This window comes from Xyrauchen texanus, chromosome 27 (assembly GCF_025860055.1).
Source record: "Xyrauchen texanus isolate HMW12.3.18 chromosome 27, RBS_HiC_50CHRs, whole genome shotgun sequence".
Taxonomy (NCBI): Eukaryota; Metazoa; Chordata; class Actinopteri; order Cypriniformes; family Catostomidae; genus Xyrauchen; species Xyrauchen texanus.
Genome location: NC_068302.1, coordinates 18078144 through 18095808, shown reverse-complemented (window position 1 = coordinate 18095808; position 17665 = coordinate 18078144).

Below are 17665 nucleotides of genomic sequence, written 5' to 3'. Positions count from 1 at the left end.
CAGTTTGAGTGTGAATTCCGGGCTGTGGCTATTGGATTGATGTTTAACAACTCAGAGAAGACCAACTGTGAGCAAGACCTTGACACCTTCCTGCTGCAGTTCAGCAAATATGCCTCCCAGGAGAGCCCCCAGGTCATCATCAGTTCTGAGATCATGGATGAACACAGCTATGCTAGAGTGAGTACTGATTGTGGAGAAGCTGAGATGGGTTCCGTGCGGGAATATACAGATCCAGTAGTCACTGCTAATACAGGAACCACATCAGAACAGGTGGAGGAGCCAATGGACTATTCACTAGACTGTCAGTTTGATTCCCGCCAAACACATTCTTGTAGCTTTGGATATCATGGTAAGTAATCTGTGGTTCTTCTGAACTGAAAAAGTATACATATATTTATATTACAATTACTTATGTTTTATTAAACATCAAGAAGAGCCTTTGGACAGCTCCATGGTCGTCCACTCAGTCTGTGAATCAGAGAGTTCAGGGAGAGTGCTCAGCCAGGACCAGCTACCTACAAGACCATGAGGTCCAGGCAACTCAGAATCAGAATAGGTTTATTCTCACCAATTATGCGTGCACACAAGGAATTTCACCTTGCTTAAAATACTTTCATATATTCATGCCAAAAAGGAAAACAACCAGTAAAAAATACATACACCAGCACTTAATCGTAATTAAGATTGTATTTATCACCATAATAAGTCTATGACATATTATATATATATATATATATATATATATATTATGGCTAATATTTGTTTGTATTTTGTTTTTCCAGAACAGTGATTCTGTGCTCGAGTCTGATGTCAAGCCCCTTGAAGTTTTCCTACCAAAATGTGTTCTGGACTGCTTAAGTGAGATGATGCTACCAGTTTCAGCAACATCTGCCTTTGACAATGATGGAAGTGTACTGGTTTACATGGCTGGGTATATGGGTAGTAAGGTTGTGGGGAAATTTGCAGACAGTAAAGAGGGTCCCTGCAAAAATTGCAAAATGTTGACCACAGATATCCCTTCTGAGCCAAGGTAGACATTACTCAAGGACAAACTGTACACTGAACTCAGCTTAGGAGAGAAGGGTCTTAAAGTGCCCAGTGTGGCACTGCTAAACTTAATCATATCCCTGGAGTCGAACTTTAGAAAAAAGTTCAGCTCAGTTATCGACACAGTTGGCCCGGGAAGGAAGCTGTTTATCAGTTGTATGGAGATTGTGAGTGAGTGCAGGGGATCAGAATTCATCACATTTTATGCACACAAAATCGCAGAATCTCAGAGCCAAATCAAAAGCGCAAAAGAAAATGTATCAAAATAAGTCATCAGTAAATCATGTCATGTTTGTAATGTTTGTTGTTTAATAAATGAAATTCTGAATGAATGGTTTACACATTCATTGTACACATACACTGCTGCTGTGCACAGATGTTGCAATGGTCTCTTGTGCTTCTATACTCTTTAATCTAAATAGTTACACTTAGTGACATTTAAATCCAGTAAAAATGAATTATTCAGTCCCAGTGCCATTAAAGCATAAAATCATGAATTATATATGATATTATACAGTCTTTTAAAAATTAAATGACTTTTATATTTTCCACCAGATGGCGACATTTTTCTCATGTTTAGCCTTTGGAGCAAAAACATGCCTTTTTTATTTATTATTTTTCTATTTTCTGTTTGCTCTATTATAGAGCACTACAGGCCAATTGTATAAATGACGCAACTAAAATTGTGTGGGTGTGTTGGTATGGATGTCAGAGTGTATTGTTTATATGTGTATTGAGAAATCTGTGTGTGTGTGTGTAAAAACAACAGTGGCATTATGTAAACAAACTGACATTTAAGGACCTGTGAGTAACTTTTTCTAAAATGATGCACAAGAGTTAAACATATAAAGATAAATAGACCAGCTGAAAATAGATTCCTTCCATACATCATCCCAAACCATTCCCTTCAAAAACACACATGCCATTTAAACACACTATAGGATCTGAGAGCCAGTCCTTTTCATTTTACAGTGTGGTCACAGGATATTATGATTAGATTCCCTATCATAAAGTCCTAGAAAGGCCGAAAGCAAAACCATGTGAAGTGGTTGTTTGAATAGGCAACGATGCTGTTGGTGGGTGTTGTGGTTATGAGAAAGACCCCATATTCATCCCCCATCTGGAGGATAGGACCCATGTACACCCAGTTCAGGAGATCTGATCAGGGGCTCACTTATGTGACAGTAAGTGCACAAAAATAAATCTAAAAGCCACCTGAGACTTTGCGTTACAGTGATTTTTCCATGGCTTCTTAAGCATGAAGCAAGCCCCGAAAACAAAAGTATCATAATTGTATAACCCATTTTAAAGGGGGCCTATTATGCGAAATTCACTTTTACATGGTGTTTGAACATAAAGTGTGTTGGCAGTGTGTGTACACAACGACCCTATCATGATAAAAATCCACCCAGTCCTTTTTTTTTAATCCCCATTAATTATAAGCACTGTCTCAAAACAAGCCGTTCGCAGATTCTGTGCAAACGTCACTTTGTACAGGCCCTGCCCACGACTGTTGACGGACACTCCCGACAGACATGTTTGTTTATGTGTGTTGTTTTATTATAGCGCATAGCGAATGTTGTAACAGTATTTGAGTGTGTGTGTGTGTGTGCGTTTGTGTTGCTCATCCATCATTGCAAAACTGCAGAAAAAAACTCTACAACAAATAAATAAATGTATCAATTAACATTCGGAATTTTACAGCCAGACTGTGTAACAGCTTCTTCCCCCAAGCCATCAGACTCCACAATACTCAGATACTTTACTGACACACACACACACACACACACACACACACACACATACACACAGACATACACACACACGTGTACACCATCCAACTTTTGCACATGTCCAGAGTTGCACTTTAATTCATTGTCAATTTATACCTGGCTGCTACCTCAATAACTGCTATGTCCATGAACACTATTTCATAGTATGTTATGTTTACATATGGCATTTTTAGAAAGTGTCAACTTTTTGCACTATTCATTACAAATATGTACTGGTCGGTGCTGCACTGTCTCTTACTGTGTCCATTGTCCTGTTCCTTTTAGTAATTTATTGTACTGTCCCGTACTTTTTTGCACACGTTTGCACGTGCACTTTATGTAGAAATATTAAATATTATTTAGTCTGTGAAGTTTCATGTGGTTCTGTGTTTGTCCTATGTTGATTTATGTAGCACCATGGTTCTGGAGGAACGTTGTCTGGTTTCACTGTGTACTGTACTAACTGTATATGGTTGAACGACAATAAAAACCACCTGACTTGAAATAGCAAATATATTTAGTTACATAAATATTAGCTAAGCTGAAAGCTAGTTCTGTTTCCTTCCTACTGATTGTCACTGTAAACAGTCTGATTATCGCACCACCATACAGATAGGTCTAGAGAATATACAAATACGTAGTGACGTATGCTGAGTCCTGTGGGTTATAAGCCACAGTATCTCAGCACTCTGCCTCTTTTGCTTTCTCGCCTGGTTGAGATAGGTTTTTTGGTTAAGTGATATATTTGCACTGTCAAGTGCAGCTTACAAGAGCAACGATATATCATCCTCACAAGCTGTCTCAGCATGCATCTACGCCACTTCAACAGATTTGGAGTATTTTTGCTGCATTTTGGTGAGTTTTCATTGCTTTTCTTCAGTAACACTCTGTGCCTCTCGGTGCAATCCGGTGGCTGGTGTTTTCCGTGCCTATAAGTTAACGGTCTCCCGTTGATGTAATCATTATCTATTAAGTTGTTCTGAGCGTTTTTCCTCGAATTTAGGTTATACTCTGTGCCCCGGTTCAATCCATCAGCCATTTTCTAGATATTTTCTCTTTTTCGTGAGATATTTGTTGGCATTACCTGTTGGTTCACCCGGAAGAATCACTTTATTTGTATTATTTTTCTTGCCTGTCTTTTTGCTTCATTACCATCATTCCGCATGACTTTAAACCTTACGGTGCTATCTGAAGGTGTTATTAGCGAGTAACTATGGCTCACAGCTCGATTGCCACTGATCTCCCACTGACTTGTAAGCTGTACCCTAACATCTCTCAGTGGTGTTTGGGTGTTCACATCTGAGAGAGGCTCTCACGGACCCGTGTCTGCACTGCAATCTTTTTTACCTGTCGGAATGACCCTAATTCAAAGGTGAAACTCAGGCAGTTGGATGTAGCCCCTTCACGCACTCAGAAGAGCAGGGCGTCTGCGGCAGTCAGTGCTCCCCTCCCATCCAAAAAGAGGGCCACATTGCGAAGTGATGGACGTACGCGTGTCGAGGAAAATTCACTTTCTAAGACAGTTTCTGTGCTTTCTTCAGAGATGACGGAGCTGAAACACCTGCTTCACTCTCCTCAGCCTGTCACATCTGCTACACCTGTGAAGACGACACAGGAGGATGAGAATATTCAGAATCAGGGAGCTGGGGATGAGAATTCCCCTTGTTTTTCATATTATTCTGACATGGATTTGATTTCTATGAGTGATATTTTAATAGTGATCATGGGGATGTTGTTGATGTTGCTGCACAACCATCATCTCAGGAATTTTCACTGGTTATCCAGCAGTGGAGGGGTCTAGTGGGGGGTCAGTTCAGTCATTTGGACAGGCCCAGTCCTCTTCTGATGATACTTTGGCTGTGCTTCGAATGGCAATTGCTCATCTAGGACAGGAAGAGTTACCTGTCCAATCTGTCCAAACCAAAATAAATTTCAGGCAGACCACAGTTGCAGCTTCTTTTGCATATCACCATGTAAAGATTTTGTGGCTGAATTTTCAAATGTCCTCACATGTTCTGGTCTGCCTAAGTGGTGCTCAAAGATTTTTCAGATGCTAACATCTATGGCTGAAGCAGAATCCCTGAAGTCCATGAGTCGTGTTCCTGAAATAGAGCATCCCGTTGCAGCTTTGGTGGTGTCTCCTGACGTGACTCTAAAAGAGAATGTTCGATGTCCCAGTGTGCAATGTGGTCACACAGATTCATTGATAAAAAAGGCATTTGAGTCTATTGCCTACATACTGTAACTCGTGCAGAAAACACAATCTGTCAGTTACTTCTTGCTTCCACCAGTACACTGGAACCATCAAATGTTGATCCCTCGAGTTCATATTTTTTGCAAAAATATTTCTTACAGCCACGCTTCTGGTACCCTGACACCAAGTGTGGCTTGCCCAAGCACAGCTACCTGAGGACTGTAATACAACCTTGAGAGATCTTCCATTTGTTTCCGGGCATCTTTTTGGTCTTAATGTTCCGGAACCCTACAGTTTCGACGCCGGCCTCACAGATTATAAAGAATTGTTCCTACGGTTGTCAAAGATGCAATTCGTTCAATGGCCCTCTTTCTGGAAATTCATTCACTGTTATTGAAGAAAGCCATAGAAAAAGTCCATCCCCTCGTTCAAGGAGACTGGATCTATTCAACATATGTTCTTGTTCCGAAGGACACCCAGTTCTCGATTTTAGGCATCTGAATTTGTTCCTGAAGGTCCTTCCATTTCGAATGATGCGCACAGCTGACGTTCTTCGGTCTGTGGCCGCAGACTATTTGTTTGTATGTGTCGACCTGAAAGATACATACTTTCACGTCCCAATTGCTGTTCATCACAGAAAGTTTCTGCGTTTCAGTTCCCTGATTCAAGCCTACCAGATCAAAGTTTTACCTTTCAGTCTTTCCCATGCTCCTCGTGTCTTCACAAGGTGTGTAAGCACAGTTCTGTCTCCTCTTTGGATGAGAGGTATGCTTATTATGCTTTATGGATGACTGTCTTCTTTGTGCCCCCACAAAACGGCAGGCTGTGCAAGACTCCAGACTGCTTTTGAAACACGTGCAGCAATTGGGTTTTTCTGTGAATGAGAAAAAGAGCTGTCTGATTCCAACACAGACCACTACGTTCATAGGAATGACCTTGAATTCCCGCCTAATGTTTGCCTCTCTGTCTCAGGAACGTGTGATGAACATTCTGCAACCCTTAACTCACTTTCACCCGGGTGCATCTTTGCAGTACAGTGGTGATTCCCCTGGGTTTACTTCACCTCAGACCACTCCAGTTATCCAACAACAGTTTCGGCGAGATCCCACCAGACATCGCCATCGACTTATTGTAATTTCTCACCATTGCATACGTGCGTTGAGGCGGTAGAGACAGGTAGAGTTGCTGAAGACAAGAGTGCCCCTGGGTTTTGTTCCCTCTCGTCGGGAGTTGGTCCCTACCGACGCTTCCCTCACAGGATGGGGGGCAACATGGAATCAAAGGGGTATTTGCGGGTGCTGGACACTGACCCATGCCACAACCTGCTGGAACTACGTGCAGTGTTCATGGCTCTAAAGTATTTCACGCCAGTCCTGGCAGACTGTCATGTTCTCGTTTGGTCTGACAATACCTCAACAATGTTCCATCTGAACCACCAGGGTGGCACAAAATCCTGCAGGTCTCTACAGCTTACTCGTGAGATCCTGACAGCAGATCCTCTTTCCAGGGATCGAGTACATCCAGGAGAATGGAGACTTCATCCAGATGTAGTGCAGGAGATCTGGGTATGATTTGGAAGAGCAGAGGCTGATCTTTTTGATTCAGAGATTACCACTCACTGTCGCTTATGGTTCGCAAAATGTGTCCAGAAGTGTCCAGTACCTTGGGCCAGGGTGCACTGTCTCACGAATGGCCGAACTGCCTACTATATGCATTCCCACCTATCCCTCTGTTATGGGAGATGCTACACAGGATCTCCCTGTGCAAGCACAGAGGGCTACTTGTGGCACCGCGATGGCCAGCCAGACCATGGTTTCCTTTGTTGCTGAGACTTCTGACAGGCAATCCATGGAAGCTTCTTCCCCCCTGGAAGGACCTCCTCTCCCAGCTGGAGCCCAGCGCCTGGCACATGGATCCAGCTCGTCTGCAGCTTTGGTTCTGGCCATTGGGTTAAATCCTTCTCTGGAGCATTGTGACCTTGCGGTTATTCACACCATCTCCAATGCTAGGGCTTCTTCCACACGACAGATTTATGCTTCCAGTTGCATGGAGTGAGGAGCAAGGACTCGATCCTGCAACGTGTGACATTCCAAGCATTGTAAGCTTTTTTCAACATTTACTGGAGGAGGGAAAAATGGCTTCCATGTTGAAAATGTACATTGCTGCGATTTCTGCATATCATGTTTCACTTGGGGGATCTTCTCTTGGATCTCACAGTCTGAAGCCTGCTTGGAACACACACACAAACGTTGGAGCGGCTATCCTTATGAGAACTTTCCATAGACATAATGATTTTTATTCTGTACAAACTATATATTCTATCCCATGACCCTAACCCTACCACTAAAACTAACTCTCACAGAAGACTTTCTGCATTTTTACATAAAATATTTTTTTTTTTATAATTTTGTGTTTTTTAAGCGATTTGACTTATGGGGACACTGGGAATGTCCCCATAAACCACATTTATAGCACAATACCCTTGTAATTACCAGTTTGAAACAACAATAAAAAGGTCCTTGTAAACCACCCAAACCCACCCACCCACACACACACACACACACACACACATTTCTGTGGGGAATGGCCCTAGCCCTCACTCTCCGATCCAACAGGTCCCAGATGTGCTCAGAGAGATTGAGATCTGGGATCTTCGCTGGCCATGGCAGAACACTGACATTCCTGTCTTGCAGTATGTCTTGCAGTCTGCAGAATGAATAGTATGGCTTGTGGCATTGTCATGCTAGAGGGTCATGTCAGGATGAGGGAGGAGGATGTCTTCTTTGTAACGCACAGCGTTGAGATTGCCTGCAATGACAACAAGCTCAATCCGATGATGCTGTGACAACCCAGACCATGACAGGTCTGGGTGGTCACACCTCTAAATCTTTCCCACTCCACAGTACAGACCTAAGTGTAACACTCATTCCTTCAATGATAAATGTGAGTCCGACCATCACCCCTGGTGAGACAAAACCAGAAGGTCGGGGGTTCAAGCCCCAGCACCACCAAGATGCCACTGTTGGGCCCTTGAGCAAGGCACTTAACTCCAGGTTGCTCCGGGGGGATTGTCCCTGTAATAAGTGCACTGTAAGTCGCTTTGGATAAAAGCGTCAGCCAAATGCATAAATATAAATGTTATGAGATTAAAGTATTGATAATAAATCGAAAGGAAAGTAACATCAAAGTGGAGCATCTGGGTCTTTACATACAACACCACTAACCAGGGAGATAACTTGGCTATGCAACCGAGCTGAATTTGTGGGAAGTTCTTGCAAGCTTTCCGATAATGAATCAGCTGTGAGTGCATTAGTACAGGATTTTTCAACATGTGGGTTGCCTTTCAAGAGAGGCACGAGATTTAGGCTCACACTCAAGTGAAGCAAAAAATTATTGGAACTGCTGTGAATTACATAGGTCCATTTCAAGACATTGAATGTGGTAACATCCCCCAAGTTACAGTATTGTTTAGAGAGGAAAACCCAGCAAAAAAGCAGGCCAAGCATCACCAACGCCGAGAGGGACTGCGCAATGTCTCTCTGGATTTTCTCCTGAATAAATTACATTTCCTAAATAACCGCTGCAGAATTCATAAATTAATAACTCTGTCCTGATGCACCAATGACCAAGGATTTCTTTATTATATTAAATATTAATATTTTATTCACACAATTATTCTTGCATTGCTATGAATTTATTCTAACAAGTAGGAATTTAATCTCATAATGCTACAACTTTATCCTCGTAATTTTTACTTTATTCGGAAAATATAATTTTTTTCAATAAATCTTAATTTTTCCTTTTATTAAACATGGCAATAGAATGCCATCATAGGATCACATAGTATTGTTAAAAATAACGTAAGTAGGGGCCTATTTATAAATGCATCTCGAAACACCAGCGTTGGGTTTTGTGGCTGTTACACCATTAAACAAAATTCCATTTTGTTTTTTACCTAAGCATAGTTTCAGTGCTTGATAAATGGTAAGACAGTGTTTTTCCCTTTTGCACTGGTGTGCAGACTTAAGTAGCATACAATAATTAGACAAGTTCAATGCCATTTGATTTTAAATCATTAAAAAATCAAGGCACCCCAAAAAGTCTATTTAACTCCACGCACATGACATGGAAACGTGAACCAGCACGGGCAGACAGCATATACGGGCAGTGACAGTTTGATCATTTTTGTTTGACTTTAATGTGAGATTTTTATCATTTTAAGACCTATGTATTGTGCTATTTAGGCTTATAGTTCACTGTGCTGCTATTTTGAGTAGCATTTGAGGAAATTCCATTGCAGTAAACATTCTTTAATGTTCTTTAAAGGAAGCGTATAATATGTATCGATTCCTGGAGAAATTCTGAATAACCATTTGTCATTAACGTAGCTACTGGAATAACAATTATAGGCAAACATCATACAAATCTAATACTTCTTAAAGTTTTGTTGTATTGAAGGTATTGTTAATGACATACCTTCTTCATTCTGATCGACTAATGCTAAATAAATCTGGTTGGTTTTATAATTTGATTATGGATGGTAATTCTTAAGGTGCGTACACACTGCCAGCGACTTTATCGCTGCAGGTCGCCAGTGGCTGGCGGTGAAGTCGCTAGTGGGCGTTCCCACTACTGGTTGCCTAGTAACGTTTATAAATGACATTCACGGATGCCATTCCATTGCTGCTGACAGCGAATCTCTTTTCTTGCCACTAAAAACAAACATTTTGGAGGGAAAAGACTAAATATAAATGGAATCAGTACATAACATGCTTTAAATCAAAGATGAATGAGAAACAAGGCGTGCTGTTTCCCACAGCGGCTGTTTATCTGCGGCGAAAATGCAAATGACACCTGTCTGTCTGAGTACATAAAATCCCCGCGATCTCAGATACACCTTTCCACGCAGTATTTTTCTTAAAAATGTCCTTGAACGTGGGAAGAGACATATCATAGAGCACTGGAACATTTCTAACAGCAAGAATTAGCCTTTCATCCATCTTTCCGTTACTGCAGGAGCTGAGAGAGAGAGAAGGATCACGTGAGCTCTCCCGTCTTCTCTCCTATTGGCTGTCGCTTCCGTTAGTCGCTCCAAAGTTGAACTTTTCTCAACTTTGTCGCGTCGCTGGACACGCCCACATCTAGCGCCAACGGTCGCGACAGCTCGTGTCACCGGAAACCGCTGTGCTCGCATTGAAAATGAATGGTATTGAGTCGCTGTCGCGCGCGATGTCGCTGGCAGTGTGTACGCACCTTTAAACGTGCTAGCTGATTTTAAGAGTCCATTATAGGGAGCGAGTAGGGGTGCTCCGAACAAGTTGACTGGTGGACGCATTAAAATATACTTGGTGTGCAAATTGTTAAAAACAAATGAAGATTAGAAATTAGGTTTATAGATTATATATTTAGGAATAAGGTTTGCATAATCAAACCTCAGTGCTTCAAAGCTTCACCCCATGTGAGGAAACAGAAAGCTCCCACTCGAAGATTCATAACGTGTCTGATGAACTTGAATATGAACAGCAGATAAAAGTAAAAGTGTAAACTGTCAAATAATGCTCGTTGGGCTCACTGACCAGAATTTATTTACATTTAAAGCCAAGATTGCAGCATGCCTTTTTGCTTTTGTACCCTGATGTAATTAACATTAAGCCTTAATTTCTTCTTCTTTTTTTGTAATCATCACAAAAACAAACAAACAAACAAACAAACAAAAAAACATTCGGGGCTATAAACAAAACATCTGGGGCTACAGAACTATCAGCCAGTGTCTAGCTACGCAGCCGATTTGAACCATGGAGGAAGTTTTTAAAAGTAGGCCTACGGCAGCAAAAACAACATATTTGGGCAATTCTTAGACTATGGGCACTTTCATGTCCTTTGATCATATTTTATAAAAAACATTTAATTTTGAAAAATTCACACTTTCATAGTTAACTTTACAATGAAAGTACGTTAGGAACTTTTTACCGGTAGTCTACGATGATTTTTTCACCTTTTTAAACATCATTATAGATGCAAATATTGCTGTTTTGTGCTTGTCCCACACCCAGACTTCTGATCTTCAATAATGAAAAAGAAGTGTAAAAAATTATTTATCTATTTTTTTAAAATATGACTGAATAAAGTATCAGTAAAATAATCAAAACATAATTGTGGTATTTAAGGTCAGACAACTATTAATGTGATTTTATATACAAAATGTAGTTGTCCCACAGTATTGCCGTCATTTCCACCACAACGCTGTAATGTCCCTTTAAAAAGATTTTTTGAAAGATTGTTTGGGTAGTTTCTATGGAGATGAACAATGACATCACAGCACATGTCTGACATGGAGGAGATTTTGAATTTCTTCACCAACTTGAAGAAGAAAACTCAAGGTAAATATTGCTTGAAATGAAAATATTTTTATTGTATGTCATTTCCAAACATGGCGTAACATCAACTGAGTTTGTAAATAAATAGATTTTTTAACATAAATAGATGTATTTTGCATGCATGCAATGCTAGCTATCAATTCATAGCTAATCTGTAATACTAGCTTGGATTTTTTTACAAAATACTGCAGGATTGTCATTTCCACCACCGTCATTTCCAACACATTACCTTCTTGGGTGGAAATGACAAAGGTGAGGTGGAAATGACATTTATGCTTACAAGCTGCAATTCATAGATTGTGTGGCTACATATGTATATTTTATTTATTGAAATTTACAATGCTAATGTATTTATTCAAATATATATTTGTTGAAATGCCTTTTCATCTATTTTTAAGATGCCGTGGAAGTCAACTGCTGAAAGGTCTCAGTCCTATAGGGACAGACTAAAAGAGGACCCTGTCAAATATGAAGAGCGACTGAAGAGAGACAGGGAGAGATACATGAGGAAAAAAGAAAGAGGGGTTGTAAAGCCAATTGCAGATTTGTCAAAGCGAGAACAACGCAAAAGAAGGAGACAATGGAGAACAAATCAAAGGAATTATCGGGAGAAGATGAACAAAGCTCATAAGGTACAGGCCTACCTTTCTACCACTACACCACCAAACTCTCCAGATTTTGTGCAGCCAGAACATGATGTTGATCCACCTGCCACACCACCCTCACCCCAACGTTTAAGTCAAAAACAAAGGGGAAGGAAAAAGGTTCTAAGAAACCGTTCAAAAGTTTATGCAGCATTGTATAAAAGCAATACTAAGCTTGGGAAGGCTCTGCAGAAGGTCGAGAGGTACCGCAAACGGTATGACCGATTAATGAAGAAAGTGAAGCAGGCTGACTCCCCAAATGCCAAGTCAAAAAAGCAGATGACAACACCACCACACACTCTAAGAAGAACTTTGGTTTTCCATAATGCTCTTCTTGCTGAGCTGAGAGACAGATATGAAAATCTGTCCTCCGAGAGAGAAAAACAACTTATTTCGAAGATAATGGCAGGAAAGATCCTCAAGAAGTATCGCGTACTGAAAATGGCTAGAACAGAATTTGGCTTCTCAGCCAAGAGAATGAGAAGTAATGAAAAGAGGTCAGCAGCACTTAAATACACAAGGAAGAAGCAAAAAAACAGCATCAGCACAGACACAGAACAGAAAATCAAGCAATTCTTGGAAAGAGACGAGAACAGCAGAGCAACAACTGGTAAAAAGGAGACTTTGACACAGACAAAATTGAAAAAACAGAAGAGATTCCTTAATGAACCCATGGAAATACTTCATGAGAAATTTAAGAAGGAGTATCCTGACATACAGATTTCTTACAGTGAGTTCTGCAAGAAACGTCCTTTTTGGATTATAAAGCCCACAATTAAGGACAGAGACACATGCATATGCAAGACGCATGCCAATATGCAGTTAATGGCAGACAAACTGCTGCAGCACAAAGTGATCAACAGCAGTAAAATTGAAGATTTGGTTGTCTCTCTGTGCTGTTCACCATACACCAAGGAGTGTATGTACAGAGAATGTCCCAACTGTGTGGACAAAGAATTGCAGATCTTGGCCTTTGACCCTGGGGCACAGACATTTTGGCACACATGGAAGGCAAAAGCTGAGGAGAGAGAGAAGAAAAAGAAAGATGGAACTAAAGAGAAAATCACAGTTCATCTCACTGTTAAGGAGAAAATAGAGGGCACACTGCATACTTTGCTAGAAGACTTTTCAACAGATCTAAAACAAAAACTTGGAAAGCATGTGTATAACATCAGGCATCAGTATGCAGCTCTCCGTGGCCTAAAGGAAAACTTGAGAGAGGACGAGGTCATTCTGCATATTGATTTTGCAGAGAACTTCCAGTGCAAGTACAACAGTGAAGTCCAGGCGGTACATTTTGGAGATTCGCATCACCAGGTCTCACTCCATACTGGTGTGGCCTACACCTGGAAGGATGTAAAGTCATTATGCTCAATCAGCTCTTCTTTTCGCCACGATCCCTCAGCAATATGGGCACATCTAACCCAAGTGCTAACTTACTTGAGAGAACAACATCCCACTGCCACCACACTTCATGTGGTCAGTGACGGACCGACGACGCAATACCGCTCAAAAAAAAACTTCTTCCTCCTCACCAATGTTCCTTACCAAATGGGTTGGAAAAGTGTGACCTGGAATTTCTTAGAGGCTGGCCATGGCAAAGGCCCAGCTGATGGGATTGGAGCGGCGGTGAAGAGAAGAGCAGATGATCTTATTGCAAGAGGGAAGGACATTCCAGATGCACGAGCACTGCTTGAGGAGCTTAAGCAGCAAAAGTCTGCCACAGAGCTGTTCTATATTGAGCCAGATGCCGTTGAGGCAATGGATGTTCACGTTCCATCTGAATTACAGACAATTCGTGGCACGATGAAAATTCATCAGGTATGGTCTCGCTGTTGTTTCTTTATACATTTTATGGTCTTGCTGTTGTTTCTTAACACAAGTTATGACTAATTGAATGCTCTGACAGACTTTTTTAATCTTATTGCAGATCACCTCTCATTCTCCAAGCCAGATGTCATGGAGGATTCTTAGTTGTTTTTGCTCTGCACCCAACGATTGCAACTGTTTCACACCAGAAACGGTCAGGTTTCAGCCATGGGATGAAGCTACCCCCACAACCAGTACACTTCCTGTCACATCCCAAGATGGAGGTCTGCAACCAATTTTGGACTTGCATGAGGGTTTTATCGGTCAGTGGTGTGCAGTGGTGTATGATGGAGATGTGTACCCAGGTATTATTCAGGATGTTGAGTTATACAGTGGTGCTCAAGTGAAAACAATGACCGGTATTGGGATCAATCGCTTTTATTGGCCACTGAGAGATGATGTCATCTGGTACCAACCCATGGATATAATAGGCCTCATCCCTGAGCCCGTACCAGTGACAAAACGGCACAAGGAGATTAAGACGGAAGTTTGGAAAGAAATCTGCAAGATTTGGCCTTGAATCACATTGCCACTCTCTCTCTCTCTCTCTCTCTCTCTCTCTCTCTCACACACACACACACACACACACTCACTCCCTCTCTCATAAACTGTCTCTCTCTCACACACACACACACTACCTCACTTTCATGCACATTATCTCTCACACACATATCGTCTGGTCACCATAATTGCCCTCTGGACAAACCTCCATGCTTACCTCTCTCTCTTTCTCTCTCTCTCTCTCTCTCTCAATCTCTCATGCACACACAGCCCTTGTGATCAAGATGCTTTACAGTTCATGTTATGATATAGTTTAAGGTGTCTTTTAAATGTTCTCTTCAGAACAGTGTTCATCTAAGAGACTGATTAGAATTTTACAATACCAAACTCACTCACACACAGTGTGTGCATGCTCAAGATGCTTTATAGTTCATGTTACAATGCATTGGCATGACTAAAGTTTAGTTTTTTTTTTAAGAATTCCAAAATTCAAAACTGTTCATCTAACCAATTAGAATGTTACAATGTTACAATTTTACAATCACAAGTTATGTGTAACTTACATTTTTCATGTGACTATTTCTGGTTAAAGTTGTTTACAGTAAGACTGTAAATGTTCATCTGGTTATGGAACCAAACAGACTAATGAGACTAAAGATTTGTTGGAATTGTCTGCTTCAGAAGGTTTCAAATAAATGTCTTCTGTTTTTCTACATGGACGTCCATTCATTGTCATTTCCACACCACCCAGTCATTTCCACCACCTTGTATGTTTTTTGAAAATATTTACAAAACTCTAATCACTCATTAAAAACTTCTGCATAGTTTATGGGCTAATGGTCCACTTAATGTAATAACACAAGTAGTTATTTTTCTGAAATGTATCTAACCAATCCAATATTATATTTCAGGTTGTGGTGGATGTAAGCTTTGTGTTTGGGCCTCATGACAATTAATTTACTTAATCCACAAATCTATGGTAATTGCAATATAGGTATAAACTGGTAAAACTATGTGTGAAAGTGGTCTTACACTGTTAAGAAATTATGTATATCATAATATTTGTAAATAATAATCAAATATTTACATGTGATGGAAATGACATTTGTTCAGTGCGGATCGGAAAACATGTCAAAAAACACCAATTTGTCTTATAATGTAAGTGTGTTCTCTTATGGATCATTAAACTAGACTAGTTATATTTAACTGTTAGATTGTGAAAATTTTGATTTGAACACTTTTTTCCCCCTCAAGTTCACAAGGCTAAAAGTGCCTGTAGTTGAAGAACCACCCATTTACAGTTATTCAAAGGGTCAGAGACACGGTACAACACTGTCAGGTTCACATAACATGAGTTCATGTTAGATTTATAGGAAAATTAACAGCCTTTTGTCAGATCGAGAATTATTTTTAATGTATTGATTAAATAATAATAATAAAAAATGAAAAGAATAACACTATATGCTTATAAGAAAATATGTCCTAATAAACAGGAAAATGCTCGGAGAGAAAGTATTGCCCCTCAATGTAATGATTTAATTTTGGACACTGCTGTTTTTGTTCATAACATTGAAAGTGGATACCATGCATAACACAAAGGTAAGAAGTACCGAGGAAAACAACATTTGCATAAGAAGCACTTAAAACAGGCTACGTTTGCTCTTTCTGTACATACTTGGGTTTTTATTGGTGTTTATTTGACACGAGTCTGTTAGTGGATGAACTAACCTATAAACTAAATGTTCTACCTGCTCAAAGCAGTGCGAAGTGAGTTGAAGGGGAGGACAGCTGTGAGACTGTCCTGTCCCATGTGGCTCATGGTGTCTGTACGGGCCAGTGAGACAGAACCTGTGTTTTCACGTTCACTGCCTGTGTCTCAGAGCCCCTGCTGCTGTGTGCCACTAGAATCATCAACACACCAATGACTCTGACACCCACACTTGCTAAAATCCCCTATTATGGGGTTTGACACAAACAAAGAAAGCAAGAACAGAACTGGAGTCACACATCTGTATGAGTTATATATGGGAGAGCAAAATGTCATTTACAGCACTGATTTCTGTAATATTTTTATAAAACAGAAAGGCAGACTATATGCTTTGCACTGGGATTACTGGAGGATGATGGTTTGTAGTTTAATACCAAGGGATGTCGTCTTATTTATCAAAAGGCTACAGGGGTCAGTTTCTCCCTTGATTACGACTTAAGCATGAAGTGAGGTGTAAATTCACTTGATTAAAAGATCATGTGTTTCTTATAAGACATACACACTGCACATTTGAAGGATAAGATGAGATAATGATTCTTTGTGGAGCTCCACTAGTAGGCTAAGTGTCAGTTCAGCTATTTCCTATAGGCATAAATGAGACAGACCACCTCATGGAAGTGTGGACTGAAGGAATGGTTTTACAGAGACACTGAAAACACATGTACAGGTATGTAAACATAGTACACATAGACCATATTCATTCTCACTGAGTGTGTATTAGTGCAACATTTGTCCTCAAATACAAAAACGTACTAATTACAGTATAATATAATAATGCACAAACTTCCTATAATGCCATCTAGACAAGCACAAAGAAGAGGAATTGAGCTTGAAATCATGATTGTGCCTAGAGACTGCAATGGCAAGATGTACAGTGAAAAAGAAGTTGTATTTTGGTCTGTTCTCACCCAAAACCAAGTGGATAGCTTAATTAAACCACTGGAGTGTTATTGATTACTTTTATGCTGACTTTATCTCCTTTTTTGAGCTTCAAAGGCCTGATCACTATTCACTTGCATTGTATGGACCTACAGAGCTGAAATATTCATCTAAAAATCTTCCTTTGAGTTCAGCAAAGAAAGAAAGTCATACACATCTGGGATGGCATGAGCACATGGGTGAGAAAATGATGAGAGCATTTACATTTTTGGGTTAACGTTTAAGTACTTAAGTACTAAGTTTAGAATGCATGACTACCAGAAATCTCTAAAGCAAACAATGTCCCCTGTATCAAAACAGAGCTTTCTTTTTCTAGTTGAAAAGAGGATGTTCTCACAAACTTAAGAGTCTGAAAGCTTAAAGTGATTATACCCATTACACCTGTGTATTTTTTTTTTCTTTTTTTATAACAATATAATTATAATTTTATTAGTTGGGAATTTATTAGATTGTGAAAAGTTGTCACTATGTGATTTGAGGCTGGGAGATGGTTGGGTGGACAGGGGAGGGGTTTAAACATTAAAGGACTTGGTGATATAATTTCAGTTGCAAAG